The sequence below is a fragment of the Mixophyes fleayi genome, unplaced genomic scaffold (genome assembly GCF_038048845.1).
Source record: "Mixophyes fleayi isolate aMixFle1 unplaced genomic scaffold, aMixFle1.hap1 Scaffold_79, whole genome shotgun sequence".
NCBI lineage: Eukaryota > Metazoa > Chordata > Amphibia > Anura > Limnodynastidae > Mixophyes > Mixophyes fleayi.
This window is the reverse complement of record NW_027448509.1, coordinates 28,114-40,661: the sequence shown is the minus strand read 5'-3', so window position 1 is coordinate 40,661 and position 12,548 is coordinate 28,114.

Here is a 12,548-nt window from a genome sequence, read left to right as displayed (position 1 = left end):
ACAGATGAAGAGCACAGATCTGAGGGTACATTTTTTAAAACATGTATAGTGTGTACACATGAATTGGCATGCTGACTTTTATTTTTTAGTCGTTTGTAAAAATGTTAATGATAGGGCATCAGTAGAAATGTTCTTTATACCCAGCCTTAACATGTGAAGTATTCAATCGCCATTTATGGACATGTCACCCACCTGGCATAATTTAATTATTCTCTTTTAAAATATACATAATTCTCCTGATAACTGTTCCTAATGGAATATAAGCAGGCACATGGTACCAACTAAAGATATGCCAATCACATGGAGGTTATGGTTAATCACAGATGCTGTTTAATAATGTGTTGTTTAGCCCTTGTTTTCCTCACAATCAGTTTCTCTGAAGTGCTACTGAAAGGTACAAGATGTATACTATTAAAGTATTGGACAAGTGATTTGCAAAGTTAAAATGGCAGTGTACCTTTCCCCAAAGCAAGGAACACCCCTAAGATTTTGCATAGCCATAAGTGAAGCCCATTATCGCCTACCCTTGGCTCAGGCATTTATTTTTAACCAACATAATTACATATTGATAATAATAATATTGCAGTTTATCAATTCACTCAGTGCCTTATAAATATTACAAAAGTCTCTTAAGTCTTAGTTATGTACTTCCCCAATAATTGAAAGGCTGTAGTCTCATGAATATTGTTTCAGACCAATGGCTGCCTCTGCTGTGTGCACATGGCCAATGCTTTTATATGACACCACTTTCTGGAGAGATGAGACTTTAATAAATATGCAGTACTTGTTATTACAAGCCCTACCCCACCCCATCACCGAAAAACTATGCCCTCACAGAGTATTTAACCTTAATGATAATCCAGCCTCTTAATGGTCAAGATTCACAAAAGAGATCTTCCCTGCAATGTATATCCAAATTTAATTATAAAATTCTTATGAACTAGCAGATAAGAAATATCTTCACAGTTTTACTTTTTCATTTTTCCAATAAATTAACATTGAAACGTAAACCCATTAATAATAAACTTGTTTTAACCTTTTTTATTTTCCTTATATATATCTCAGCAAACATTCAGGCAAACAATTTGAAGAAACAATTAATTATTTTGTCTTGTGGTTTAATACAGTAAGTAACAAACAAATCTGGCCTGGAGAGTTGAATTTATATTACTGAAATATATGTAGCTGTATAAACTATATACATTATATTATAAATGTATTTTGATTAGATTTGTCTTTGCTTGATTGTGTTGAAAGTGTTAACTGGTTTAATAAAAAACACATGTCTGAAGTCAAGATACTGCTTGCCACATTAATTTCTTGGTTTCTGAAATTCACTGTATACAGGCATTCTAGTAATATATACAAAATGCCCGTTAACCTTTCAGCAACCATTAAAGAAAACGTGTGACAAGGAGACATGGTAGCAAAATTTGACATACAATGTGCTTAAAACAAAATGATACATGAGTCTCAATGAAAGAGATACTGTTTGTTTGGATTGGCAGGCAAATCTGCCTTCTCTGTGTTCATGTTTATTGACATTCTGTTCAACATTTTCACTAAGAACAAGGCCTTAGCAGTGGATCAACAAGAAATGACAGACCCTGTGAGACACAAAGTTGAAGACTAAGTAATAAAGCAAAGCGCCGACCGTGAATACACATTCGTATCATTGCATGTTGAATATTTGCAATTTTATTCCAATTTGATCCTTGGTCCTTGCTATTGTTTTACCGTGTCAATCGCTACATTGTTTACCATACGTTCTATGTAATTTATGTTTAGATAATCCTGCCAAGTGAATAAATACTATTTAGGAATACTTACACTACGACTATGATCATATAGGTCAATTACAAATCAATTCCCATATCTTTCACTTTATGTAAGACCCATTGCAAGCAATCGAGCACATAGTTGTATCAACTGTTAAAATAAGGTAACCTAGAATGCAGAGATGGAAACGTGAAATAACCATTTTATATGGAGCAATCCTTTAAGCCTTGTAACGCATACCTGCCATGTAGTGTTCTGTCCTTTCTGCCTATGGCTGGAGCACGGAGATTAGATGCTGGAGAGCATAATTAACTGTTATGCTGCCCTGATAAATGAATTAAAAGCACCTAGTAAAGATACAAGCAATAGGATAACATAATAAGGCAATGAGTGTTGCCTGCTAGATGCATTTTTATAAGTGTGGGTCAGATTTAGACATTGATCAGATCAGTTATAATACCTTTGTATCTGTTCTCCGCTCCATAAGACAGCGGCTGTCAGATCTTAAATGTACACAGGTCAACTCGTACCTGTACCCATATGAGTCTTACATTTCATTTTAAGTGTGTAAACCTGTGTATGCAAAAAATGCAGTCGTATAGACAGAAGACACGTGATGCTTAAGATATTTTATGGTAATGGAAGTTAGTACCTGCAGCATAACGTGTCTTCTGTCTATACGACTGCATTTTTTGCATACACAGGTTGAAACTATATTTCACACATATTTAATACACCAGACACTGCCACAAATCGTGGCACGCAATGCACATGTTACACTGTATGTAGCTAATGTCCACATTTGGTTTAATCTCTTGTTACATATGCTTGTCACATATACAGACTGTATATATGTATACTAATAGATACACCAGTAAAGAGAATGTCTAAACTGAATCAGTGAACATAGCCTGGATAACTTGTATGAAAGAAAAAAAACACTGCACAAGAAATTCAGGAGACATTGAGCTCAACTGTCAGCATCCTGGGCCTCATGTCAAAGCTGTGGACTAACTACACTATTAACTCCATCCAGGGAGCGGAGGACGATCTGAATCATTTTTAATTTTTTGCTTTGATCTTTGGTCATGTGACCTGATCGAATTATAAATTGACTTGCCATTACAACAATTACCATTCCTCTGATGAAACCGGACTGCCCGGAGAAACGCGTCAGGATTGGCTATTTCGTATCAGCTGACTAGCTGACAAACTAACCCCGCCCTTCTACCCCGGGGTACTGTGTGCCGGACTGTTGTTTGTATTTTCCTTATAATTACGGAGACAACGGACACTTCCTATCACTACACCAACTGTGGAGGACTTTCTACAAATGATTGGAGACCTGATGAGCTAAGTATCGCTATGCTCAAAACAATACAGCATTTGGTTTGATACTGTGTACTTTGTACAAACATACTTGCATAACGACTGCCGCTTGGTCCCGCTGTGAGCGGTTCGTGGTGTCTACATAATTCAAGCTGGGCGGCCACCACAATCCAACATTGGATAAACAAGTTTAACTCCATACATGCTCTCAATCAGGAATTTGAAGGCTTCCAACGAGGAATTTGAAGGCTTATTGATGTTTTATTACATGCCTAAATTGCTTATTAATAATCGTTTTGCCTTCGTGTTCTACCTATTTTGACCTGGGATTTTTTGTCCATATGTCAGTATATAATTAAGAAGAGTCCCTACCCAGTTTGGTCTATTTTTCATATGCTCATTTTTTGAGCTGAACAAACAACTTTGTCTGTCTGTGCTTGACCATATTTACATAACTTTTATATGCTATGCTTCATAGCGCTATGTAGCTCTATGACATTATAATCTGCATAATAGTTTTGGTCTTGCTTATTAACCGGTTTGATTATTGCATTATGATTGGTCCGGACCACAGTTCGATTTAAATCTTCTGTTTACATATATATATTGCCATATATTGGCCAATTATTCATTGCTGGTGCACCAGTTTATATGATAAGTAATTGTATATAAAGTTGGCGATATCTATTTTATTTCAACAATTATCCATGTATGTATGCTAGTCAGTTGTGTTAATTTTTATAATCAGGCCTTTGGCTTTAATTTGTATATTAAACTATTTTACGGTTGAATCAGCGCTATCCTCTACTTTTTCTATATTGTCTATATTTAGTTAGTACCAGATACCTAACCAGAGGTAGCAGCGGCCAACTGTAACCAACACGGTTCTATATAGATTACTTAGCGCCCAGTTTTATTGTGATTTTACTTTGTTTAATAACTGCTGTAAAATAAAAATGTGCCTTTCGCCACCAATTAGCCCAGGAGAGGAGCTGCATGGTAGCTTGCCTAATATGATTAACAGTTTATGCAATTAGTGCTGACTTCCCTACAAGGGCACTCTTCTCCCAAACTGTAGGAAGGAGGTGCAGAGAAGACTCTGCATATACACCTCAAGGGGGCAGAGCAGAGTCTCTTCATTGACAGCTTCACTCCTCCAAGTCATCCCTTCTAGAGCTTTCTATTGGCCAGGAGAGTGGACAAAGAGGATGGAGACGGACAACACCACTCGCCAATGCAGATTAGCATATTGAGCATGCTACAATGCAGTCCCTTCTCCATGGCGAATGGGTACAGATCCACTTCAAGTATACTGATCACCTGCAGACAGCGGGTATTGCATCAACACGGCTTCAAATGAAATGATTGGCTGCATTCTCTCCAGCCCACAAAATGCCTCTACAGAGTAGGCAACAAACCTCACTGGGTGTCATTTCAGTTCTCAGAAAGTTCAGTATTTGTTTCAATAATAAAGTGTAAAAAGAGAACCAAAACACCTATTGGGGATGCGCAGTGCTATAAAACACCAACATTACTATAGTAACTTATATAAAACCCTTTTGTCATAAATTCTACTGCCGTCAATAGCAATGCAGTGTTACTGTCACATTACAAATACAACCCAATGGAGAGGTCACACAAACACAGACTTCACATCTGACAAAATCTCATTTTCATCCGTTGAGTACTTTAATTAGTTAAATCGAAGAAGAGAAGTACTATTAACGATAGAGGATTAGGGACTGCAAAATGCACTTGGGAGACCGGAGAGACTGGTACAGTACACGTAGCCACCATGACATGTAATAAATAGATTTCCTCTCAGGAGATAGATTTAAACAAATGATGAATGAGGAGATAAAGGATTCATTGTTAAATATAGAGAGTTTAGTCTTTTTAGAGCAGGGATCATAATATATATCAGATCAATTGCAAGTTACAAAATAAGTGCTTAAAAATGCCATTTTAACTGGTAACAAATGGTGTAATATGGTTTGGGTACAATGGAGAACATTTTGCAAATTCAAAAGTTATGTGAACAAAAAAGATGAGATGTGCTTAAAACAGGAAAGAGTAGCACAGATTTTAATTCCACAGACATTATTAATAGCAGTGTATAAGACCCCTTTCTTAGAGAATCATTCTCAGCAGTCACTAATAACTGGGCAATTTTCACATTATTTGATTTGACCACAAACAACCTAAAAAGTGGGCACCAAAATGTTAATTGAACCCTCAGATTGTTACGTCTATATATGTCGTATAGAAGAGGGACAAGAAAGATCTGTCACAGAGACCACATTGCTAAATCATGTTTACAAGGAGTTGGTGAATGAGAGATATTGCTGCTAGCATACAACCTGCACGTCTACTGACCCATAAGTGCAGAAACCATCACTGTACAGTATAACAAAGCCGATTTTCACACCAAATGATCAATGATGAGAACAGACATTGTGTCAGGTGCATCTCCCCCCTGCAGTAAACTCCTAATTGGGTTCATGAATAAGTTTGCAGCCTGTGCTGCATGGTAAAACACAGCACACATGATTTGGAGTAGGCATCATTGATTCATATAGGAGGGTTTATACTGAATGCTGGAACAGGCAATGGCACAGGATGATACAGTGATTAGCTGCCTGATCCATTCAGCGTTTCAGATAAACACTGTGCACGTTTCTTCATAGGGTTCAATCATGCCAAACGATGTGTGTGGCTAAATTTTAGCTCATAATGGAAGGACCAAAAGCTTTGTGTTCACAATACCAAAAGGTTGCCAATACACAGGTCTGTGAGATTGGCCCATACATTTACATACATTATATGGGCAGCACGGTGGCTAAGTAGTTAGCACTTCTGCCTTACAGCACTGGGGTCATGAGTTCAATTCCCAATCATGGCCTTATCTGTGAGGAGTTTGTATGTTCTCCCCGTGTTTGCGTGGGTTTCCTCCGGGTGCTCCGGTTTCCTCCCACACTCCAAAAACATACTGGTAGGCTAATTGGCTGATAACAAATTGACCCTAGTCAGTCTGTCTGTGTGTGTGTGTATGTTAGGGAAATTAGACTGTAAGCCCCAATTGGGCAGGGACTGATGCGAGCGAGTTCTCTGTACAGCGCTGCGGAATTAGTGGCGCTATATAAATAAATGGTGATGATGATGATGTCTGGCCAGATCTGAAGGCTCCCACTTTTCAGCACCAAGACTGAACAGCCAGATAATAGAAGCCACGGTTCATATAGTCAGGATTGAAAGAAGTGCACATAATTTTGTTTTAATTCACATCTTCAACTGATACAAATGTTATTTGCTAACAATTAGTTGCTCTGCTGTCTTCAGGTGGTAAGATAAGCATATGTTACATTTATGTCATTCTCTAGCAGATAGGTTAAATATTGATAAAGTGTGAAAAGCCTGTAGCTTGTGCTCCCAAGTCTCCCTTCTCTTTCCTGTGGTATTGGAACGGTTTCTAGTCAGCCTTATCATGGGTTATGTCAGAATCCTTCCTTGTAACAGCAGCTGTTCTCATATGCCATCTTGGGATATGCCCTGTCTGAAGCTAGGGGTCGGTTTTGTTTTACAGTAGCTTTGCTCAACTTTTCTCAACACAGGTTTCTGGGGGAACGGAACATTTTCTTGAGCAAGCCTCCAACAGAACTTGGCAGACATCCACAGCTACTATTAGATTTGGTTTGCTTTTTTTTTTGTTTGTTATTTAAAACTTTATTGTAAATATTGCAACGCTCTGCGAAACAGTTAAACCTCAGCGCTAAAGCAAAGCTAATAAGATAACATTTTGAACCATGAGGAAAAAAAAAATATGTACAAATAGTTTTATTGCTATAAAGGGAATTGATTTTCCTGCTGCTGCTGCTGGTTAATTCATGGACAGATAAGCTCAATTAAGTCCTGTCAACTAGTGGTTAATATTTACTTAGAAGGAATTCTGTTTTTTTTCACATAAGATTCCTTTAAATAAATTTGTTTCCAGCACAGTAACACGAAGCAGAGCAGTAATCTGCATATCCCTCTAGCCAAAAGGATTGAATAACTTACTCTAGCAATTAACAGTGGTTTAAATGGTAAGTGTAACAGGCACTCTTCTTCAGGGTATATAATCCTTCTTCATGTCACAAACAGGAACTTCTGCTTTAATCCAGTGACTGCCAGAAGGGACAGCCTTGCAAGAAATTCACCAAGACACACCTAACAAATTCTTCAGCTGATAATATCAGGAGGTATGAACATCAGTGTGGTACTACAGAAAAACACCTTTACCTAGCAATGCGATATTAGTCAGAGCATGGGACCCATCAGGAGAGTCAACATAAAGACACACTATGAATGTACAACACCATGACAATATTAGTGATAAAAAGACAAGAATCACATTAAAGCAACAATCCAATATGTTCTATTGGAAGGAGGCAGAGGGAACATTAACTGATCTAGATATGCGCACGTTCAGTATTTTATATGTATATATTTCATTTCAAAACGTATTTAAATGTATTAAGTTATTTTTTTTTTCTTTTGGCAGTTTATTATTTATATGGACGCCACTGTAAGTCACCAGTGCTACCCCGCTAATTCCACATGGGTCCTGTTTCCAAATCTTCCTCTGCCTGGCTGACGTGATCACATTCACTGACTTGAGTATGGCAGCTGGAGATTTAAAAAAAAAAAAAAAAAGTGGTTCAAGGGGAAGAATTGGCGCAACATTAAGGGGCTACAGTGGCATCCTTATAATTAACAATTAAGAAAAAAAGAATAAATAACTTTTACTCCATGGTGTGACACTCCCCGTATAGTGGCTCTCTGGTGGGCTTTATGCCGCACACATTATTTCATGGGCCATTGCTTTACCCTGGTGAGCCCTCCATTCCCCAGTCCAACACTGGACAAGTATGCATGTCAGTCACATTCAGACTCTCAGCTGGAATACATTTGTGACCTCAATGTTTAGTACCATGTAGGAAGCCTCTGTGGTAATGTCTTAGCAGATAGAAGAGGATTTTACAGTGCATGAGCAAACTGAACTCAGAGTGACATTCAAATGCCTCTCAGCTACCATGTGACTGTGGTTGCCATGGTTGTCTCAAGACAGTGTGTAAACTGTACATAGCAGCCTGCAGAAACAATGGAACAGTTTAACATGATTCTTCTTCTTTTAAGTGGTGTCAAAAGAAAATTATAAATTAGTTAAAAAGATGGAGTTAAATGTTGTGGGCACAGAGCTTACAGTTAAATGCAATTAATTCACAATGAAAGCCTATATAGCAAGAACTTTGTCTGCAATTGAGGCTTTGGACATTACTATGTAAATTCACTAACTTTGACTGCAATGAGTGATGGGAGGAGGGATAAATAAAATAAAAATTTACAAAAGCATATACTAAAACAAATGTGGAGGCCCAATTGGCCTGATGTATTAGATGTAACAGGGAAGGTGGGGCTGGTTACTGGAAACATTCACAGGCGATTAGGGTTTGCTTCCACTGCCAGCTAAGAGGCCCTCCCCATCTTCTCTAGTAGCAGGGGAGCAGGAGGAAAGCACCCCCCCCCCCACCCTCACCACCAGGAGCCTACTTTAGGTGAGGGTACTGGGTGCATTGATTGTATTGTATTGTACTGAACCAAGCGTACTGCGGCGATTGTGCGCCGGGGCTTCTATAAACAGGCGATGGGACATCATGCCCCTAAACGATTTCCTTTAGCAGGGGCTGGTGTTTTGTAGCTTCATTGCATCCAAGGATCTAAATCACACAAAGGTGTTCTGAGGGCGGGGGCGCAGTAGCAGTTTGGCATTTTAAGTAACCGTCTCCCTGAAGTGCCACAAATGGGATAGAGATTAGTTAAGTAATAACATTAGTTAAGCATAGCATGTTAGGAGTCAGGCCAGCAGCCAGTAGGAAATGTCTGGACACAGGATTTAAAGTTTATTATCCACCACTTAGGAGACCATTGATCATTGTGCAAAATAAACAAACAGTCCCCGCACAATGATATTGTAAGAAAACAGATTATGAACTATACAGTCATGGCCAAAAGTTTAGAGAATGACACAAGTATTGGTTTTCACAAAGTTTGCTGCTTCAGCGTTTTAGATCTTTTTGTCAGATGTTGCTATATGGTATACTGAGCAAGCATTTCATAAGTATCAAAGGCTTTTATTGACAATTACATTCATTTTTTTTGCAAAGAGTCAATATTTGCAGTTATGACCCTTCTTTTTGAAGACCTCTGCAATTCGCCCTGGAATGCTGTCAATCAACTTCCTGGCCACATAATGACTGATGGCCGCCCATTCTTGCCTAATCAATGCTTGGAGCTTCTCAGAATTTGTGGGTTTTTGTTTGTCCACCCACCTCTTGAGGATTGACTACAAGTTCTGAATGGGATTAAGGTCTGGGGAGTTTCCTGGCCATGGACCCAAAATGTTGATCTTTTGATCCCCAAGCCACTTAGTTACCATTTTTGCCTTATGGCAAGGTGCTCCATCATGCTGGGAAAGAAATTGTTCGTCACCAAACGGTTCTTGGATGGTTGGGAGAAGTTGCTCTTGGAGGATGTTTTGGTACCAATTCTTCATTTATGGCTGTGTTCTTAGGCAAAATTGTGAGCGAGTCCACTCCCTTGGCTGAGAAGCAACCCCACACATGAATGGTCTCAGGATGCTTTACTGTTGGCATGACACAGGACTGATGGTAGCGCTTACCTTTCCTTCTATGGACAAGAGTTTTTCCAGATGCCCCAAACAATCTGAAAGGAGATTCACACCTGCCTGCTGCCATTCCTGAGCAAGCTCTGTACTGGTGGTGCCCAGATCCCACAGCTGAATCAACTTTAGGAGACTGTCCTGGCACTTGCTGGACATTCTTGGGTGCCCTGAAGCCTTCTTCACATCTATTGAACATCTCTCCTTGAAGTTTTTGATGATCCGATAAATGGTTGATTTAGGTGCAAGCTTACTAGCAGCAATATCCTTACCTGTGAAGCCCTTTTTGTGCACAGCAATGATGACTACACGTTATCTTGCAGATAACCATGATTAACAGAGGAAGAACAATGATTTCAAGCACCACCCTCCTTTTAAAGCTTCCAGTCTGTTATTCTAACTCAATCAGCATGACAGAGTGATCTTCAGCCTTGTCCTCGTCAACACTCTTACTTGTGTTAACGATAGAAGAGAGAATCACTGACCTGATGTCAGCTGGTCCTTCTGTGGCAGGGCTGAAATGCAGTGGAAATGTTGTTTTTTGGGATGAAGCACATTGTCACAAGACTTATTCCAACTGCTTAAAGTAAACTTTTTTCCACTGCTTTCTGAAATAAGCAAAGACCTTAAAAATTGTCAACCCAAAAGGTATTCTTGGTATTCTTAGATAGGCAGGCTAAATATTTTTAAGATGAACATATTGCTTAAAGTTCTATAACTATTACAAACACTTCCTATAGATATCACCAAGGAATTTCTCTATGATTTTTAAATACTGATAAGGAAAAAGACATAGATTCTCAGATGATAGTGGTAGATGGCAAAAGAAGGCTTGCAAATTCCATTATACCCTAATTATTATCAGGCTGAGCTGGTGTCCCTAAACTTTGAGTGGTCAAGATTAGAATAGGTCAGGCAATGATTCACCATAGTTACTAATATCTCAGATATCTGTCACGTCCTAGATATCAAAACTACCAGTAACTGAGCACCCAGTGACAGGGCTTACCTGACGTTGTTGATGGAGGAGTAGAATATTTAAACACATCTCAAAACAATTACCCCTTCTCTGCCTTCACTTCTCCTTTCTCCACCTTCTTTCACTCTGTTTACATTGTTTATATAGCATATACACCACTTTTTCTAAAGAGATAGGTGCCAGCATGTTTCTTGTTTGTAATTCCTCTGTAAGAGAGATTATACAAATAAAGTCAATATAAACCATTCCGTTGTTTCAACAAAACATACTAGTAGGTTAATTGGCTGCTATCAAATTGACCCTAGTTTTTCTCTTTCTGTGTGTATGTATGTTAGGGAATTTAGACTGTAAGCTCCAATGGGGCAGGGACTGATGTGAATAAGTTCTCTGTACAGCGCTGCGGAATTTGTGGAGCTATATAAATAAATGGTGATGATGATGATGATGTTTAAAAAAACGTGTCAAGCCATTATGAAACTATCAGAATTCATCCTAAATATTAACATGTTTTTTTCCATTTCAATTAATCTGCAACTGCTTTCTATGGGAGTTGATTCGGTTCCTTTCCAATAAAAATTTAGGTGTTGTATATATACAATAATTATATGATAGCCTTCCAAAATAGATCCAACTTCAATCATATAGTCCAACTATCCAATATATATTTTCCTCATTTATTCTCAATATTGGTTTCCAAGTATCTTCTCACTAATAACGCTCATTTACCGATCCTTTAGCTCATGATATTTATTAAGCAATATGTCATACTTTTGTTATGTTCATTTTATCGCTACCAATAAACATTGTCCAATGCGATTATTGTGGTTCCAACGCAAAAAGATATTTAGTTGCAAAATATAGCAGGCTTTACAGCAAGCCATGCTGGAGCATAAAAGATATAACAATAAAACAGTAAAGTATAAGCACCGAATACATTACAGTTTCGCAAGCACGTCCTGGGTCCAGGTCCATTGTTCAGCTTCAGTCTATAGTTAGGAGGATAGAGGATTTACAATGGCCCAGGAGCTTGCTTTTTTGCAGTCTCAGTTTACAAAAAAACACTGATGATGTCACTATGTACACGATGTATGTTAACGATGTTCCAATTGTCTGCTGGTCATAGGTCAGTTTATTTGATCTAACAAAGGAAGGGCTACTCACTCCGCATGATGTCTACATGTCTTCCCTCTGAATAACCAGTTCAAACTGACCCACAAACAAAGTTCTTTTGAGTACTAATCTCATATTGCTCATAACTTGCGACCACTAGATGCGATCGCTACTCTGTCAAGACCGGATTAATGCTGGTGAAATAATCTTTAAAATGAGACAAATTATTTACCTTTTAGATGACCTGAATCATATATACCTTTATTATAGTTTTATCTATGTACAAATAATCTCTAATACATTTTACAAATAAATATATGTGGATTGGAACCTTAATTAATGTGTATTATTTACAAGTGTAAATGCGAATGTAAATGTGTGTGTTATTAATCTGTGCAATTGCGTTGTTACACGTGGCGTTATAATTGCAATCACAGGGTAAATCAATATTAATTAATCTAGTTGACTTCATCCAATTATTTGACTTTCACATTTAGAAGGATCACAAATAGCTTAAATACCTGTAGGAAGCTTTACTGCCCCATAAAACTATGACAAATTGTGTTGTCAAAACTAATTCATGTTAACAGATTGCAGTGTACTATATTGGAACACGAGACACTCTTAGAAATG